The sequence below is a fragment of the Helicoverpa armigera genome, chromosome 26, assembly GCF_030705265.1.
Source record: "Helicoverpa armigera isolate CAAS_96S chromosome 26, ASM3070526v1, whole genome shotgun sequence".
In the NCBI taxonomy this organism is placed as follows: Eukaryota; Metazoa; Arthropoda; class Insecta; order Lepidoptera; family Noctuidae; genus Helicoverpa; species Helicoverpa armigera.
The window spans coordinates 6,892,300-6,912,558 of NC_087145.1; the positions used below are offsets into that span (position 1 = coordinate 6,892,300).

General features: G+C 35.7%; 1 protein-coding gene and 1 long non-coding RNA gene across 4 annotated transcripts in view; one reads left to right on the forward strand and one right to left on the reverse strand.

Annotated features, from left to right (window-relative positions):
* Nucleotides 1–20,259, forward strand: part of Dop (drop out) — a 101,307-nt gene that overhangs the window by 11,470 nt on the left and 69,578 nt on the right. The window lies entirely within an intron of this gene.
* Nucleotides 346–1,636, reverse strand: LOC126055042 (uncharacterized). Its single transcript, XR_007511216.2, has 2 exons — nt 885–1,636; nt 346–524 (listed from the first exon to the last, which is right to left on the reverse strand). It is a non-coding gene; the product is annotated as an uncharacterized LOC126055042 (long non-coding RNA).

Consider the following 20,259-nt stretch of genomic DNA (forward strand, 5'->3'; position numbering starts at 1 on the left):
AGCGGATATTGCGCTAAAATTTATTTTGACGAAGTTAGATGGTCAAGCTAATGACTTAAGCCAAAATCTTGCAAAAGCACTTCGAAGACGCATAAAGGAGCGACAACTTTTAATATCTGGAGTATTGCAATATTTGCATGACCGACAATACCGTGATCACGTGATCACGGTATTGACATTTCTAATACCGGTATTGATACCGGTGTTGAAAAAATCCGGTATTTGAAAGCCCTAGATCGTACCCACTCAGTAGAGTGCATTTAGGAGATACCTGTCCAGCAGCGGACTGCAACAGTTTGATAATGGTCAAGTTCTCGGGTTTCGAGTGTGGTATAATAAAACAACTTTGTTTTTGTAGGAATATACATCTATTTTATTGTTCTTATAATTATTTAATCTATTCTTAGTATTATTTCATCAACATAGAAACTCATGTGCAGAAATACCCAGACCCAGAACAACTACTTGCAGATCATTCAAATATTTGTTCCGTGCGGCAAACATGGTCAGTCAGCAGGTGTTATCTGGAAAATATTTAAGTGATTTTGAGTATGATTCAACATTGCTTTAAATAACTATTTTAACAGTGTTACACAAACCAAGTTAGACAAGTAAACAATACATGTAAGAGATCACAGAGATCAGATGTTTGTTAATGTACAAACACAACAATGATCGTTTACAGGACAAACTGTAAATATTTTTACAACCACAACAATGTTTGTTATTTTTTCAAATAATGTTAAGATTAGTTTTAGGTACATTCATATTATTTTAGTATGAAATCGTGTAGTTTATATGGTGAGTCTACTTTTTAACACGTAAAAGTTCTCACTTCGTAACTGGCACACTCGTACGCAAAATGTTATTTGAAAACTACTTACATCTCTAGGATATGTCCACAGCCGAATAGTATTGACGATATCTTCCCTCTCATCGGATAAAGCGTGCCTTCGTATTCGCGACAAGCGAACGTTGCAAATGATGCATTGCAAACCATTGTTGCAAACTCGTCATTTTAAAGCACGTAATAAAGCGTCCTTTCGCGAAAGTACTATCAACAGATAGAGTACGGAGGAGCAGTTCCTCGACTCAAGGTAAAAATGACCAGATAATTTGCTTAAATTGCTCAGATGCAGTAACAAACCACAACCCAAAACAACAGCAAAGAACTGAACAGACACTGACAGACAGAGACTAGACTCTGAAAGATATCCGTTACCTGTCAATAAAATAATTGCCAATACAAAATAAAAACATTGATGGTGAAAATAATTTATATAATTAAATTGTTAATTATTAAGATAGTATGCAATAATTATTCATTTTAAGGTATAATATGTAATTGGTTAATTATATTTACTGTTATTTCTATGTTTAAATAATTATTTATCATTTCGAGCCTCGTGATATTTTACAAATGGCAACTTCTAAAAACAGAACTACGTTTAGTTGCGTTTAGTTTAAGATTATATTACGTTTACTTACTTGAATCTTTTAATTGGTATAATTAATTAATCCGGAGTTCTAAAAATACTATACTAACATGAAAATAAATGACTTAGTTGCCTTAATAATTGGTACAAATTCTATAACTGAACAACGACAAAAATATGCGGTACGAAATCTGCCATTCTCCTTTTGTATTTTAGATAAGTGAGGGAGTCTCAACAGATACTAGAAATTTGAAACGCGTAAATAAAATAGATTTTGAGTTACAGGGGGGTCGAATTTGGCCCGAAATGGTTCGTGTAATATAACCCACGGCCGGTGTGTCGCTTTTTTTGCTCGAACTTGGCGGACACACTGCCGTGTGTCTAGATTAGTAGGATATACTTGTAACAAAAGTTACGTTGATCTCGTCCTAACCTGGAATGCAAAGCAAATGTCAAATCAATTAAGCATTTACTTCCCAATCAGTTAACAGTAAGTCCAGATTTCAATCTCATTTAATGAAACTCTTTCATTGATTACGTTCCGTTTTGCAATGAGCACCGTTTATAGTTCAGATAACGTTGTACTCGACTGTACTGATTGCACAAGTGTTATAGCTGATGTCATGCTGGTAAACCTTATGTAGGTGATTGTACTTTGTTAGGTATTACTGTAATGAGGGCGTTTGTTGTAGCTTATGAAGAAATTGTCTTGATTAGTGGTGTGAATGAAAATTATTCAGTACTTTCATAGATAACCATAGATTGTTATCTTACCTCTGTATTTGTTAAAAGCAAAGTCAGCATATTGACGTACGTAAACAACGCCACGCAATTTCTAACAACAGCCTGGTTTAGTCCCTTTAGGGATTATAAAGGGGAGTAGCCCCTCTCAGCCTAGAAAATCTTGGTGATTCTAAGCCTACTAATATTTTTTTAACCTCATGGTACCTCACCTCTCCGTAACACTTCATGGTATAGACTAGAAACTAGAGTCAATTGGAATGGTAATAGCCTCACTAGCATTATTGGTAAACTTGATAACTTTTTAGGAATTAGCAATATTCAAGGTGCGATCAAATACCCAATCATTGATATTATTCAATTAGGTCAGAGGGTTGATGATGATATTCTTTCACTAAAACCTAAAACATTGTTTTTACATGACAAACAATGAATCTGCGTAAAACATTTTGTTGGCATAAACATTAGCGGCTGTATCTAATCGAGCAGACATATCGATAACATTACTCGGTCACATTGTTGCGAGTGCATTCGATAACGCCTACCAGATTACCTAATTAATAATAAGCTACGAATATACTAACATGATTTTTGTGAGAGAACTTTATATTGTACTGGTAATTTTTATTTAATTTATTTATTAGAATTCGTGGTGGCCTAGTGGGTAAAGGACCAACCTCAAGTATGAGGGCGCGGGGTCGATCCCAGGTCAGGCAAGTACCAATGCAACTTTTCTAAGTTTGTATGTACTTTCTAAGTATATCTTAGACACCATTGACTGTGTTTCGGATGGCACGTTAAACTGTAGGTCCCGGCTGTCAGTGAACATCCTTGGCAGTCGTTACGGGTAGTCAGAAGCCAGAAAGTCTGACACCAGTCTAACCAAGGGGTATCGGGTTGCCCGGGTTACTGGGTTGAGGAGGTCAGATAGGCAGTCGCTTCTTGTAAAGAATTCTTGAATCCGGTTAGACTGGAAGCCGACCCCAACGTGATTGGGAAAAGGCTCGGAGGATGATGATGATGATGATTATTTATTAGATAAAAATTTTAATGTATGAGGTCACAGTTCACAGCAGAGGACAAGTTCAGAAGATTAGCCTCCTCTCGCGGTTTGACCAGCGTCCCAAGGTAGCTAATTCCTGGACATAGATATAGAGTATGTAGTTAATACCTATGTTTGATTTGTATTACTGCCAAGTTTGATTAAAATCCATACAGTTAGCTATTGCGTGAAAGCAGAACAAACATCTGTATTAAACTTTTGCTAAAGATATTAAGGGCAGGACGATGATGGTTATGGACCTGTTTGACGGAAAAAAGATCAGAATTGATCAGGAAATCAAATTTGAGTCGCTGGACAGTGTAATCAAATAAAATCAAAAATTCCCTAACAAAACAATTTCCTACCGCGACCTCAATCAACAATTCTGAATGTGACCTATCCCAAGGCGCAAATTAATTGGTCAGCCGTTAACAAAACAATGAAAACAACTCGAATACTGTTTGTAATTATATCGATAAAATTATCAGTCCATTAAAACGTTCCGTTGTTCACGGTTGATATCGAAATGGAACGTAGTCGATCCAGCTGATTCGAGTGATTGTCGATACAGAATACACTAGTCGTTTGCCTGCGGTTTCACTCGCGTCCTGGGGAAACTACTGCCCGTAACTGGATAAAATATAGCCTATGTTCCTCTAGGATAATGTAGCTTCCCAATAGTGAAAGAATTCTTAAAATCGGTGCAGTAATTTTGCAGCCTTTTGCCTACAAACAGGAACAAAAAAATACTTTCTGTTATTATATTAGTCTATGTAGATATCTATAAAGTGTTCGTTCGTTATGTAGTTGTGCACTTTAGATAAATTCGCAGTACTTATCGGGAGTACTGGCTATCAGGGCTTTCTGATGTACTGTCGGGACTTTTTTTTGAGGTATTTACCCTTGGTTATCAATAGTTCGGTAACTATGACTAAATGGCTTGCTTTTTGAGTACGTATATGTACTTAGAGTTAATACATTTATTGGCCATTAGTGAGTATTTACCTGGGCACGTGAGGAAAGCTGTGGCATATACCCAGCTATTATATACACACGTAAATCTTACTGGAAAGTTACCACTTAGCAAAATCTTGCAAAGTATCTATTTATTTCACTCGGACGAGGTCGGGAGCCAAAAACTAGATTATACATATATCTGTAGTATATGCATGTTCCATCCATCTTTAGTGCTATGATTTGCTATGAGCCGAAATTCCAGGCGTATTCCCAGGTTGCAAAAAGTTTCTAGAACTTTCCGTACGTCGATTCCCGTGGGACATAACTTTCGTTCCATATTTTTGGACCCAAGGGAGTGACCCGCTTTCAAAACCTATATTTCAGTGTGCCCAATCACATCAAATTACACTAATATTACAGACTTGAAAGTGTGGATATATTTTTACTTTTTCACGCAAAAACCATGATTACCACTTTTTTACATGCAGGGACTGCCTATCTGAGCTTTTCAACCCAGTTACCCAGGCAACCCGATATCCCTTGGTAAGACTAGTTGGCAGTGATGCTGTATTTTATCTCGAGTGGAGGCAGTAGTTCCCTCGGGAAACAAGTAAAACTGCAGCTGGATAGTACAGAAATACAGGTGATCAAATTAGAAGCATTCATAAATTAGCGGTCAGGGAATTTTCGATGCGCGAAGCATCCCAAATGCCATGCATAATTAAATGGTGGATGTTTATGTACTGTTTAGCATTTCTGCTCTTGTGTGATTTGAACAATTTTGCGTTTTCGCCCGTTCAGGGGTTTTGGGATGGTAGTATATTAATTTGGGATGTTTGACATTGCTGCGTGAAAAGTCGATACTGTAATTTATGTTTTACCTGTAAGGCTGTTATGTTGCTGTAATATGTGAGCGAAGCTATGTTGATACTGTTGTAAATGTCATCATCATCTTCAGCTTTTTATCATCTCCCTGCTGGGAATAGCGGGTTCTAAGTTTCCTCTTGATATTTTCCTTCACCTTTAATAAGCCATTGATGCTAAGATATACTTACACTAGAAAGTACATACCTACACATTGTAAAAGTTCCATTGGTACTTGCTTGACCTGATCAAGGATGTATCATAGGTTAGGATTTTTACTAAAATTCTAACCAAACCAATTGATGATGTAGTTCGCATAGTTATTCAAAGTTCATTACAAAGAAACAAGGCGCCAAGATAACTTCAAGTAGAATTACAATGAAGCCGTGATAACAATCACAGAATTATCAAGTGATTTGTGTTATTTTGTGCTACTTCTTGTAATTATTGGCGATGCTATCATTATTATATTGGCAATCAACTAATGATCGTCTTAAAGGAAAATACCCCCAATTAGCTTTTGTTTGAAATAAGAGGTCATTTACTTCTTAACATTTATGCCTTAAACACCCAGATCAAGTTGTGGCTTAATTTGGGAGTTAATTTTTCAACCAAGAGCCAAGCAGCCGAAGATGTGGGTCTGTTTGAAAGAGCCACCGTGGTCCTGAAACCCGAAGGGCTCTTTTGCCTGCCCCAAAAGGGATCGAGTGAAAAGTCTTCGATGACAATATCTTTGTCATTTATAAACGCTGCAATTTTCTTTAATGAAAATTAAAATCATGACAGCTAAAAAGTACAGTAAACAAATAAGGAATGTGGAAACCAATACCCAAATAGGTGCAGCAACACGACTATATGAGCTAACGACAAACTGGTCAAGACCGACCGTGACTCGGATATCGGTTCAGCGCCCTTCACGCAGCATTGTGGCTGATTGATTATAATTTATCAGCTCCAAGCATGTAGGTTACGGCCAGTTAGGGCCGCCATTATGGATCGCAGAAATGGCGGGAGAATTCAACATGGCTGCCAGCGTTGGTGCTATTTTGGCGCGAGATGACTCTGTAATACATTTATTTCGTCATATAAATGGTCTTAGAAACTGGGTTATATATCCAAAAAAATAATTGATGAAGGTTTGAAAGGTGTGCCCTGGTTTGGCCTCAATATTTGATATCATAGGGATGAGTAGGGTTTTATGAATTGTAAATGTATGCAGTATCTATAGATATTCACAAGATCAAGGTTTATCTTGTCAAAAATCACACCTAGAGACTAGAGAAAGTTTGAATACATTTTGGACACCACTCTGTCAGATTGAAATTATGATTTTTCTTAGTGAAAGTTTTGATTAATCTGTTTAGCTATAAAAGGTTTTATTTCTTTATCTAGCTTGTTTAAGTTAGTCATGGTCATTTTATTTCTATGGTTGTTTATTTATTATGAAATATGTATGTTTTATAACTGGCAACCCTGTTCTCGCTCTATGGATCGATTGTATCTATTATCGCATGAAATCAGCTACAGCGATGCTTATCGTTGATATAATACTTGTTTACTGCTCGTTCTTGACCGTTTTATTTTTATTTCTTCCGTACATTGTGTTATAAAATTGCTTTTCTTAAATCAAACATAATCTGATAATTTTTATTTTATTCGCTATCTATTTGCTTCATACGTAAGATTAGTCATCCAATAACTATTGGAATTACATAATTAATTGTTATTATTTGTCAACTTTGATTTATTCATAAAAAAGGATAGCATTTTATTCCAAGATCATTCTAAGCCTTCCGTATCCATGCGAAACAAGCATTACTATTAATTTAACGATGCTCGTCTTTCTATCGAAAATCAATGAGCCAAAATACGGCTCTGACCTCATCATATACCATATGTTCATAAGCCTGCTGAGCTAATATCCTGCCATTATTTTATTCTTTCAAGTCCATAATATGCAATATGCATACTTAATCGCCTACATGTAATTTGAATGGTTTCTTAACCAAATTGAGAAATGACCTAAAAATTATGAATGTTAAGATGACCTTGCATATAATTCCACCGATGGGTTTTGTGGCACTTTAATAGAATATATTGGCCTTGTATATAGTCCAATGGTTTCGGCCCTAACTCTCTCAAGGCTTTCATAAGCTTCTCACCAATCTCATGATCCACATAGTTCTTGAATACCATGATAAATCTCTAATATTAATATTATTCCGACGGCTGTTTATTTATTTTGCGTGCATCTCTTGGCAGAGATAATGCAGTGTTTGCGAACGCAAGAGTAACTGGCTATCCATAATACTGACTGCAGACCTTGGCACAAAGTCAAGGTATGATGCGGTTAAACGTGATGAATGCTGCAAACTTGCTAGGTGAAGTAATACCAGAATTTATAAGCTGGAAGGACCAATTTTCTATTTATGGGCACAAAACTCAAAGGACCATTTCTTTTCACAAGACCCCATCTGCTCTTTCACAAGAAATGCTTTCTCTAAACAATTTTTTCACCGTATCCAACACACAGAAGGCGTAACGGCACCAATATAAATCACACGTTATTAACACTTGAACAAACTTACTATGCACATTATGATTAGCAAAACAATTACCTGGCATTAAGTGGTATTTGCCAATCATCACATTAGTCATCAAATGATTGGCTGGTAGGCGTGCGACCCCGATTTCTTTGAGCGATTGCTCTCCATTGATCGAAAGGTATGGTTTCCAATCGTGGCTATAACGGGTTCGTGACAGACAACTTTCATCCGACACTGCTCCTTTAGAATGGTTTATTCGACGGTTCTTGTACCGTGCTATACTTGCAGACGTATTTGTCATATCATTCATATCTTGTAGTTTATTTTGCGAAATTCTGAAATTTTTGGAGACCTCTTGAGCGTAATCAGCTTTAACTTCCAAATGTAATTTTCAATTCAATAAGTTGATCGAGATGATTTTTTTAGGCGATAGACAATGTCGTTAAGGACAAGTCGGTTTAAGAGTCAGATTATTGTTTTTATCTTCGTTCAGCTCCTGTGAAACTTTTGTAGCTTTGCTGCAATAAATATCATTGTTGATTTAGCCGTAATCCATATTCTCACATTTATGTACTAAAACCTTGTCATCATCATGTTTGCAAACTTCCAGTATAATCTACCAACTTTGTAACTCTTTTACAGAGCTTTACAAGCTCGTTGCACCAACATTTAAAGCTGCAATCGCTGTAAAGCGACCAAGAACGTGATATACGTTGGTCAGCTTAGTCAGCAACAAGTTAGTTTAAAGCGCTTTAAGCTTAGGGGTATAAAGTTCGTTTGATGTTCTAGCTGTAGCAGAATCTGTGAGGGATTAAATAATATTGCAGGGTCATGAAATGTAGCTTTATGAAATTGTTGCGTTGGTAGCTGGATCGATTTCATTGGAATTTAGATGTGAATTATGTCAGTAAGGGTTTTTTTTTAGATAAAACGTGGTAATATAATGACTTTTTATAAGGTTTTGTGTATGTATTTCAACTTATTTTTGCCCTGAATCTGTTTGCCAAACCATTCCCAAATAAAAAATGAATAGAATCTACAATGTATGGGTGTCTAAAAAGTAAAACCTATGTAGATGTATCGGCAAAAAATCTATGGATACTATTGTATAATTAAATTAGAGTTTCTGTATTTTCTAATAGGCTTATATGAATGTTATCTTCAACAACAAACTTTAAAGTAACTTCCGACCTACTTTACGAAAATAAATCAATACCATTACTAATAGTTTCCGTAGTTGTCCGTTTGCCTTATTTACTATTTAATTAAGCTTAGAATAGCCGGAAATCGATTTTCTGTCTTAGAATTTTATGGGGGCAAAACGTTTTCATTTTCCTCGTCAAAAGAATGCCATGGAGATATCACAATGCTACATAGTTGTGTCAAACTGTCTTCGTCTCCCAATGCTACTCCAGGGGTACTGAATGTTTTGTGCAGTAGACAGCTGTCAGTCTTCAAGGGAAGGTACGAAAATACCGTTGTTTGTACTGAGTGACAGCAACTGTCAACAGCACCAGAAAACAGTCAGACTGTTCCTATCGTTATTATAATTCCATGTCAGAGTTCGTTAGGTGGATTTTAGAACACATCTGACATCCAAAATTTCTGCAACACTAAACTTAAAATTATTAATAGGCAATAATTAACTAGTGCAATGCAGAAAGATTAATAATTACCCTTAACCTTAAAATGCAGACCTACTGTTGATACACAGAGAGAGACTTGGCATCAAATTCAATGTCGCCTTATCATGACGTGGCGTTGCGTAACTAGTTACGATACGTTTTGCTTTCTGACTAGTTTTGTAGTTTATATAGAGAATGTTGTTGAGGTCAGGTATGTAACTACTCGTACATAGCTTATGTGAGTGGGCGTTGGAAGGTTAAGAACGTGTGGGAGCTTAAACTATGTTCTATATTAGAAATGTGCTTTGCTTTATTTTTAGACGTAAATCAAAGGAGAGTAGTGTCTATTTCTATTTTTGGTCTTTTTGCAGCGAATGGGTGTTAAGATTCAGTTTTTATCAGCGTTCAATCAATGCTTGACACAGATCTCGAAAGAGGTCAAGTAATTCAGGTCCTACCTACTTAATTATTTTTTTCTAAATGCTCAATCTCTTGTAGCCGTAGTTTGGTAACGAGAAACTTATATTATTGCAACAGAATCTATTGCTCTTAGCGTACATATGGCAAACAATGTAAGGGATTCTTATATTCTGTCGACTTTCAGTCACACCCACCCAGTGGCGGATTAAGAGTATCCGAGGCCCTAAGCACAGAGCCTGTGTAGACCCCCTATTACTTAAATGGAAATAGAAGGTTGAAGAAATTGACCGAGCGAAGCGAGCGCGAAATTTTTTTCGGACTCGTACGGTGGTAAAATTTATCCCAAACGTACTTAATTTTTTGTTTGTTGACAAATGCAAAAACGAAGGCACATAGTTTCTGAATACGCGAGCGAAGCGAGCGCGAAATTTTAATTATTTTTATTATAGACTCAGAACCAAAATTACGTACAATGTAGCCCAAACGTACTTAACTTTTAATTTGTTCACAAATGTAAAAACGAGGACATATAGTTTTTGAAAACGCGAGCGAAGCGAGCGGGAAATCTTGATTATGTTTTAAGACTCAGAACTAAAATTTCGTAAAAGGGCTACATTTCAAACCTTCATTTCTTTCTGTTGGACAAGTAAGATGGATAACGTAAGATCGATAACAACGTCCGCGTACTTAACCGGTGGTCCGCGGACCACTTGGAATGCCTCCAGGCACCACCAGCCCACCACCACCAGGACCACTGATCTAAAGCGTCCAAAATTTTCGGATATGTTTGTTATATTGCACTCGTAGTTATAGCGTGAGCTTCCCAACGACTGTACGATAGCGACTTCGGAACGCTATCGTTGCCTATTAATTCTTTGCCCAACGATGAGTAGAAGCCGAAAAAAAATTGTGTAACAACTGCACAATTGAAAAAAAAAATCACTGCGATCGTACAACAATCAACAGCACTGCGACCAATCAAGTTTAGAAGGTACAGTGGCGGGGGTGTATGAAGGGTCACTCCCGAACTGCTCGCGCCTTGTGATTTCGGATATATTGTGGATGAATCTCGATAAAATGTAGGTATAAAATGAAACGCCAGCAGAGGATGGAGGCCCCTGGAGAACAGGGGCCCCAAGCACGTGCTTGTTGTGCTTATAGGGTTAATCCGCCACTGCACCCACCTAAGTCTCAATTATATGAATTTCGTGGTTCGTTGCTAAAGGTCTCGTCCCACTGCACTGGACCGTGTCGCCGGATTATTCACGCTTGCAAGTCTGTAGCATTTGTTTGTCAACCCACGACTCAATGTTAGGTGTTTTTTGTAAGAGTTACGTTACGCGTCAGTGAGTGGTGACCTTAAGTTTGTGTTTTGTTTTTTATTAGCTCCTGAAGTAACTTCTGTTAGAAGATTGGTGTAGGTTTGTGATTGCATTTAGAGGTGAATATTTGAATAATGATGACAAAATTATTATAATTATAGATTGTGTAATAAGTTTGGACGTTTTAGTTTTGTGTAAAATATGTGATATAACACAAAATCAAACATTTATTCAAACAAGCCTGTTAAACAGCACTTTTTGAACGTCAACAGTTACAGAAGAAAGCTCCTAAAACGCCGAACCTTCATCGCTTCCTATATGTTTTTGCTGGAAAGAAGAAGTGGCGCAACTAACTCCCCAGCAACTTAAATCTGTCTCAAAGTTCAGAAGATAAAAATCTGACACCACAATGACTGCACACTGACGTGTCCATTACCCACGATACGGTAACCAAAATAAGCTAAGAGCTAGATAATTTCCACATTCCTGGGACTATCTGAATCACTTGGCACCGTGTCATCTGTGCTCGGTAGTACCGTGTTTCATTTCCGTACCAAGATATTTGTTTGGAGCTTGAATTGTTTGTGTTAGAGTGAATTTATAGGTACTGTGTGTAATTTACTAGCTTCTGTCTCTACCGCATCCTGAGCCTGCCGGGCCTGCGGAATTGTTCGAAAGTGTTACCGCGGCCCTGGCACGACGGTTTTTAGTCAGTAAGAGTCTGATACTCCCTCCTCCTGTTGCTAATCCACAGCGGGTCATTTGATGATTTTTGACGTCGTTAAAAAATCCTGAGGAAACTACTTCTTTGAGGGGCTATCTTATGCTGAGTTTTTACAATCAGCAGTTCCTGACATTAGCGCATTGAGACATGTAAACATTGACGCGCTGTTTCACACGTAACGAATTTCCATTTCCTTGACTTTTAGGGACATTTGATTGTATTTTTCCATATCCGATCAGTCAGTGTATGAGTCCAGCTGGTCAGTTTTTTAGTTCATGAATGTATCCATTTTTTTGTAAGTGACTGCTAATCTTATTTCTCCTCTCTAGAGCAGCCTTCAGTTGACTATGTTCTTTCTTACTTGAACAGTCTTCAATCTAACCTCAACATTAAGGTATTAAAAGCAACAGCAAACTACAATTTCCATTTCAATCTACCTGAATAAATGTCAACTGTTCTCACTGGCAGTGTTTCATTTCCGTACGAGACAAATGTTTGCATAGCCCCCAGATATTCTGAGTTGCAATTGTTTGCAAGTGTCAATTCACACGGCATAGATCCATGTTTATTGTTTTTTTTGTTGCCGAGTTTTACACCTGGGCTTTTTTCTTTTTCTTTCTTTCTTTCTAGACGTCGATCGAAGGTTTACGGTCAATATTTTTTAGAAGCATCTGCAACTTGCAGCTGTTTAGTTAATTCCGGAAGGGTCATTTTAGACCAAAAATATTAGGTAGAAATGACTTTATGTCATTATGAAAGGTCCAAAATGGACTCTTCAGAAATTAAAGGATATTTGTTTTATTCTTTAACCTAACGTGGCCTTGCGCTGAGGGTTATTAAACTTACGTGTATTTTAAATATATAGGTACCCATAAAATAGTATAAACCCTTACGATTTACCATAGACACAGGACATTGGCTTCCCTCATGGCCTACATTCCTATAAACGTTTCCCCTTCCCTGTTCCTGACATGGCGTGCCCACTGTATTTGAATAGCTTTGCATGCATATATGCGGTAGTTTCACGGAATTGCAGTATAGACTGTAGTTTTTAGGGAGTCTTACTGATTTTTCCTGGTAAAGTCAAACGTTTTTGATTTTTGGCAAAAGTATACATAACAGACGGTTCCTTTAAACTATATGTGATTGGTAAAAAGGTGTTTCTTTTTTCCTACTTATTGCATACTGAAAGAATTTTTCTAATTGCTAGTGTTCCAGCTTATAGGACTAAACTAACGCACTCTTCATATCTATAACATTTGTAGGTATACATATTTGAAACACTGCCGATGTCATATATCGTACTCACATGTATTGAGGGTTAGCGTTATGCCAAAGTTCGCTGTCAAAATGTTAACCGCAAGAACGGCTCCATAAAATGAATTTTCTCCAACCCACAGTAATGTGATCAAGTGGTTTCGTACCCCTATTTGGAATTTTGGTCTTTTATTGAAAACGTCAATGTATACGCAAGGGTGATTTTTCCTTAAGGAAAATATTGCCATTGGATCAGTTTATTGCTTGATATTGCAGGAAGCAAAGTAACTAATCTTGTATTGTTTGTTTACGTATTCGGGTAAAAATGTTTTGATGTGTATATTAATTAATACTTCTTACTATTTAGACACCTAATCAAGTTGCTTGAGGAAGAATAGTACCTAATTAAGAATCAAAGCAGGGGTAAAGAAACAGTTTGCCGCTACAGCCTGGTAAGCTAGCAGCCTCAAAAGACTTTTTTACAATATTGAAAGATCCAGGAACCAAACGCGAATTCCATTCCAAGCCAAAAGAGGTGAAGATAATTTGGAATTTGGTTGGTACCCTGGCGACGGGAATAAGATACTTTTTAACCAGTTATTAGGGGTTGTTCTTATGTGAAGCAGGTGAAACCGCGCTCAGAAGCTAGTATCAAAACAATATTTTATTTATTTACATTTTGCTACAAAGCGAGGTCGTATCGTTTGTAAACGGTAAACAATGAGAATTATTTAGTAGGTACCTTATTTACGAATTGATTATGTCGACAAAGTGAATTTACAATTTGTTTTGGGATTTGTTGGTTTTATTATGTTATTGTTTATTATTTATTAACAATTTGTAGTATGTTATGTTCTTATTAATGGAATGTGATCGGAAAAGTCCCCACAGGACAAAAGGCATTTGAGAGCGAATTACACAACCTAAATTGATTTATAAGTTCTGATAGTAGGTATAGAGAGTAGTAGAAAGAATTTGATTAGAACGATTTGATCAGATTTATGCGTTAGAAACGAGACGATTGTGTTTATAAACAAAAAAGATTTTGACCGCCTGCAATATCAGACTTGCCTGCAAAGATACAGACAATATTATTATTTTCTACCAATAGTATCTATAGATAACTTTTGTCGGTCAGACTGTTGATAAATTATTATAAGTCATTCACATTATTATTGGTAATAAATAGTTCACAACGTATGTAATCTGGAAGCGAATAATTTGACCTGAAAAACACCGTTCGACACCAATGTTTGCTTGATATTCTGCCAGTTTATTTGTACAGATTTATACTGCAGCCTTGTTCAAATTATTTTCTTTGTGGACATAATTATGGTGTACTAAAGTACCTATGTTGGTTCTTGTCGTCAACAAAACACTCTTTAAAATATGAATTGAGGAAATCGTTTAGTAGCATACCAGCTCCGATTTTAGTTATTAATCCTGCCTAGCCTTTTTTCAACTATGTTGGGGTCGGCTCCCAGTCTAACCGGATGCAGCTGAGTACCAGTGTTTAACAAGGAGAGACTGCCCTTATGTCATTGTGTTATTATTTCAGTGTTATGCTTATTTATCAAGGAAGGCTTTTTGATACATTTATCCGTGTGAGCGCAGTTATTCCCATGGAAAACAGCGAGTACCTAGTTGTAAATAAACCCTGCAGTTTCGCTTCCAATAAATGTTTTATTACCGGAACGTTTAAACCATTATGTTACGGTAAACGGTAAGTTAGACATTTCTAGAAATTATTTCACGGAACGTGTAATTTTGAAATGTTCTGTATGTATTTATCATGCATGATTACCATTTGTTGCAAACGGTACGTTAAACGTAGATATAATGTGTGGTAATTATGTAAACAAAGGACAATATTATTCGCCTATTATTTTCTTTTATAAACATTTGTAATCGTATGTTGTTATATTATTTGCATCGTTAGATATAAAGTAACAAACTTAGACATATAGAAAATTGTAATTCCCGAAAATTAAGAACAAGTGTTTACTTTGCTATTTTCAATAGTTTTGAGATTACTGACTGATAGGCATGTCAGGAAGAATATAATTTAAATTGTTGTTTCGTATGGATGAAGAAAAAATAAAGACATACTGCGCCGACCCCAAGTAAAATTGGGATGAGGGCGGGAAATAAGGTGGGATGACGATGAAAAAAATACTTTATCTATTTTTCAGAATATAACGTAGCAGATTAATTATTTCTAAACATCTAGTCTAGTCAAAATATTTCAAATTTTCAGACGACGCGTAAAACGTTGTTAGTGAAATAAAAGCTCGTAAAAATAGACAAACCGAATAAATAATATTACTACACGAACATAATTTACCCAAGTGCTGGAAAAACTCGACGTAAACTGTTTTCTTACGATTGTAATATAAAAGCTGTGGGTGAACACTTTTGGATGGATGCCCATTTACCCACGTGCCGTGTATTTTGATACTAGTTACTAGTTTCAGTATACACGTGAGTTTTGTAACTAGCTTATTAATATTTTGGTCTTGAGTCTTAGATATTTTTGAGATAGTATCGAAAATTTATATTTATAGAGACGTACAGTCCTCGGATGTAGGAAGTCTAGGAATGTTTTGAAGAGATTAAGGAATCTCTGGAATTGCTGGATAGTTTCCAGAAATTCTTTCAATAATAGGAAGTTATTATACTCACTATACATGCTTGTCACTGCAGCACGGTCTTTGTCATTTAAAAAAATAATGCAAATTCCGATTTTTAATATCCAGTTAGGATCTGAACTATTACATAGCTGCAGAAATTGAGTTAGAGATTTTAAATAAATAAAAAATGTGATACACAGTAGAAACCTGAATGTTTTTGTATCCAAGTCGACGATGTAAACATCCAACATTCAGAGCTGTTGTTGACTCAGTTATCGTTATTATGATTCGTCTAGCATTAATTAATAGATAAGCTCTTAATAAACATATGATTTATCTTCTCTTATTTTCCAAAAGCAACTCTATGCAGCCGCGAGAAAGTCTATTTTCAACTTCTCGTCTTTTCCTAATGATACGACTATTTATAAATTCTTAGATAAAATCTCGGCTCTAATTAGTTGATAACTCATAATGTGTATAATTATAAAGTGTGTCCGTTAAGATAATAATTTGAAATTACGGTCGCGGTCACAGTCAGATGATTACTGCTAACTTAACCAAGTTAGCTTTAAGTCGTTACTTATGCTAGTAAACACCGTTAAGTTACTTTATCAATAAAAAATCGGGTCTTATCATATCTACCCAGCTTTTTCGACTGCCAAAGATGTTCAAATGACACCCACACAGAATTTTGCAAAGTTACGTATGTTTATTTATGTACCTATTTTTACCTAATGCATAACATGAATATTATTACACATGCATAGTTACACATACTATTATATTTATTGATCCAAAAAAAATCGGGTCTAAGCTGTATATTTAAAAATTAATGTTGTGAATCGTAATCATTACCTAGGCATATTAACTAATTTATTATTTAATTAATGTAAAATATGTAACTGGTTACTCAATCGTATCTTTATATGTATGTTTTTCGTTGCACTCAATCAAGAAAAATATTTTATATCGATATTCTTCTACTTAGATTTGTATCGATTTCGGAAATGAAAATGTCTCTCATATCCGAATCTAGATCTCATTTCCTTTTGGGATTTGGCTTTGATTTTAACTTAGACTTAGATCAATAGACGTAAACTAATGTGACCGGTATACTTTGCTATATTGTCTGCGTTAGGGAATGATTAATTGTATCTAAGTAATGGCTTAATACAGAGATTTTTCGAATACTTATAATTACAAAATATATGTACAAAATGTGTGTACATAGTTTAGATTTCTAAGAATTTACATAACTATCCCTTTTAATACCGCAACTGTTTGTGATAAAATCTTAAAATAAAAAAACAGTTTTAAATCAAATAACCCTTGCTCAGCACAACAATGAAACTCAAACAACTAAAACACAATAATAAAAAAACAGCTCAATATTGTGAAAGAAGTTGCCGCAATTTATCTGAACTGTATCCAAAGTAATCTAACTAAGTCATCTCTAATCACAGCATCAAGTAATTTTGTTGGAGTAGGTATCTGAACGGACCTTTGACCAAACGGCGTCTAATCGAGCGATCTGTGTCGTGATGTGAAAAAGAAATTCTTTGGCTTAAGTATTTTACGAACAAAGATGGGTTTTATGGTTTTGAAACTAGCTTTTTAATTCATCTATAGTTCTATAGTAATATAATAAAGAGGAAACTATTTATTTGTTTGTACCGTAGGTAAAGGCTCCGAAACTACAGGACCGATTGGCAAATTCCTTCCCTGTTTCGAAGTAAGGCTATCTATCCTCAAGTAGCTTAGGCTACATTTTGTCCGGGTACGGAAAGAAGTTGCTCCTTGATGCGAGTTTTAGGATAATAGTGAGCTTATTACGTGGTCCAAGTAAAGAAAATCCCATATGCTATAGTTGCAATACGATCTTCGATAAAAACGTGTAATGAAATCATATAGATACGATAGTATACGCATGTGTATGAGTAGGTAGATATTTCGAGGTAATATACGTCGTTCTACGGTAAGGTTGAACGAGTTGTCAATGTTCTTGATTTGTTGACAGTCGATTAGAATCTGAATATTAATCAATAGTCAACAAGATATCAAATACTGACTTTATTGATTGAGATACATGTCATACGAAGGTATCTTACCATATCGGAGGGCAAAATAGGAGTAGGTAGACAAAGAAACTTATGGAATGAAATGTAGTCTTAATTGAATATTAGAGAGATTAATAACAATTTAAATCAGTATTTGAGTTAACCAAACAATACACCTAATAACGCAAACTTGCCTGAACCAATAACGTTTATCAAGCCACAAAATCCTGTCATAAACAATAACAAATAATAACCAGCTATCAATTTCCATAAAGCACGAACAGAAACGGACTTTAATTAACAATCAAAGCAAGGGCCCGATTCTGCTAAGTTAATAATGTCAAAATTAAATCGCAATAGCAGTTTTAACCTTAGCGGCATTCTGCTACTAATATAAGACCAATCGTATTCAGACATTCGATTGGTCTGCCATTTGGTTTATGCGGTAGTTTGCTCTAAAATCATGTTGCAATCGTTTATCATCATGCAGACCATATGATTGAATATTGAATCACAGAAAAGGATAAAAACGTTTATTTAAAACAAAAAAAAAAGTGGAATGCCACATACGCTTCAATAGTAATTGAGTCGTGATTGGATCTCAGTCGGATGTGAATCGTATGTCGCTCAAGTAAAATTAGCAGAATCGCGCTCCTGGTCTTATCTATATTTATGGTACTGATAACTGTTGAACTGTTGTCACGGATTTGTACTTAATTATCTTGTTTTATATCATACTGTGACACCGGACACACCCCTGCCGTGCCTTTAAATTCTGCTGTTTACCTCTTGCGTTTTATGGTAGCCTGGTACTTGTGTGTAGCTCTCGTCAGGTAACTTTGCTGTCCTGAAAGGTGTTCTTCTTCAATTTAAGAGCCCAGCTCTTGTCGTTGCAGCTCCTTCCATTTACGCTTATCTAACGACTTCCTTATACGTCACAACATTCACCTTCTCTCCTCTTTTTGAAAGGTGTAGTGTCTTGAAAATGCGATGGTTGTGTTTAGGCTATATCATCATCTACCTAGCCTACGTTGCAGTCGGCTTCGCATGTGAGAGGTGTCAAACAGCTGATTTTAGAAGAGACCAGTAATTTAACAGAACTTTAACTTATACTAGCATTTATCTGTTGGTCTCTTGTTTTCTACAGTGTAGTATCTGGGTCTTGGACCTTACTTGTTGCCTCCTGAAGTAGCGAAAACGTTAAGTTTTTATTTATATTTCTGCAAAGTCTTGCGTAATATTTTCTAATACAAATTGCACTTCAAGAAAACGTACCGTACTTCTCAGTATTAAACCCACACCTTTTTGCCCCCCTGTTTTCCCACTACTCATCTATCTAATAGAGGGGGAGATTTAATTATTTATACTATAAATATTCCCAGCTCGGATCTACGCAGATTTTAATAAGGCCTTCAGGGAGCGAGCAGTAATTACGTTATTTTTTATTATCTTTGACTTTGTCAATAACTTTGCAAGTAAACAGTGTAGATTGGTATTACGTGGTTCATTTATCGTATTAATTAACTGTATGTTTGTATGCAAAAGTACGGTCAATTCCAAAAGCTAATGAACAGGAAAACATCCACAGTTTCCATAACTGCTGAATATGTAGAGTTCAACATTATGCTATAAAATGTTTGACATCTTTTTTATTTTCAGTGACTAAGGGGATATATGTATGGACACTCACTATTATTTACTAAATTACTATCCAAATAGTAGTTTGTTAATAAATATGAATAGTATTATCTCCCTGAATGCAATAATTTTCGAAACCTATCAAATTGTTTGATAAACTTCTGTGTTCTCAGAAAATCTTATTATATCTAAACTATTGGACGTTTATAACCAGAATAAGACGTTTGAGTAAATAACAGTGCAATATTTCATCCCTTTACGACTTTAGGGGGCTGAGTGTAGAAATAAAATACTAGATAGGGTTGGTAATGAAAAATATTAATCCCCTACTTCTTTAACCGTCGTACCACTTGAACTCTTAAACGTCTGTTGAACACTTGCCTAAAAAAGATACAGATTTTGTCATTGAAGTAAGACACCACACTTTTTTAGACAAGTGTTCAACAGATGTTTAAGTTTTGCAGTTAGTCTGTAAACGTTTTATGGCATATTCTATGTCATATGATTCATGCAATCGTGCGAATCAACTAGATTTGTCATACTTTAACTTAAAGCCTTACAGAGGATTACAGAAAAATCCGAATTCGTTCTGCTGTTTTTGCTTGATAAACTTTTCGGATGATTCATGGAACAATTTTTTTCTTTCTCTCGAATCTTAGAAGTGTAAGATTTTAGAGTGCATTCTCAATGCCTTAGTAATTGTCGTAAAGTGCAAGTGTAAAACCGGATGCTTTACATATGTCACCCCTTTATATTAACAACGTCTAGACATATACTCGGTAATAGTGATTCATAGGTATATACTAGTGTTTAAGATAACGTGCAGTAAACAAGTTGAGTGGATATAACTCGTTTGGTCTGCTTTTACATAGATACGGCTTACACCGGGTAGTTTTATTAGTGAATGTTTATGATTTAATGTGCAATTTTATTAACGGTGTTGATGCTATTAAAATCACATATACACGAAGGTATTATAGGTGCATCTGTTACGTAATGA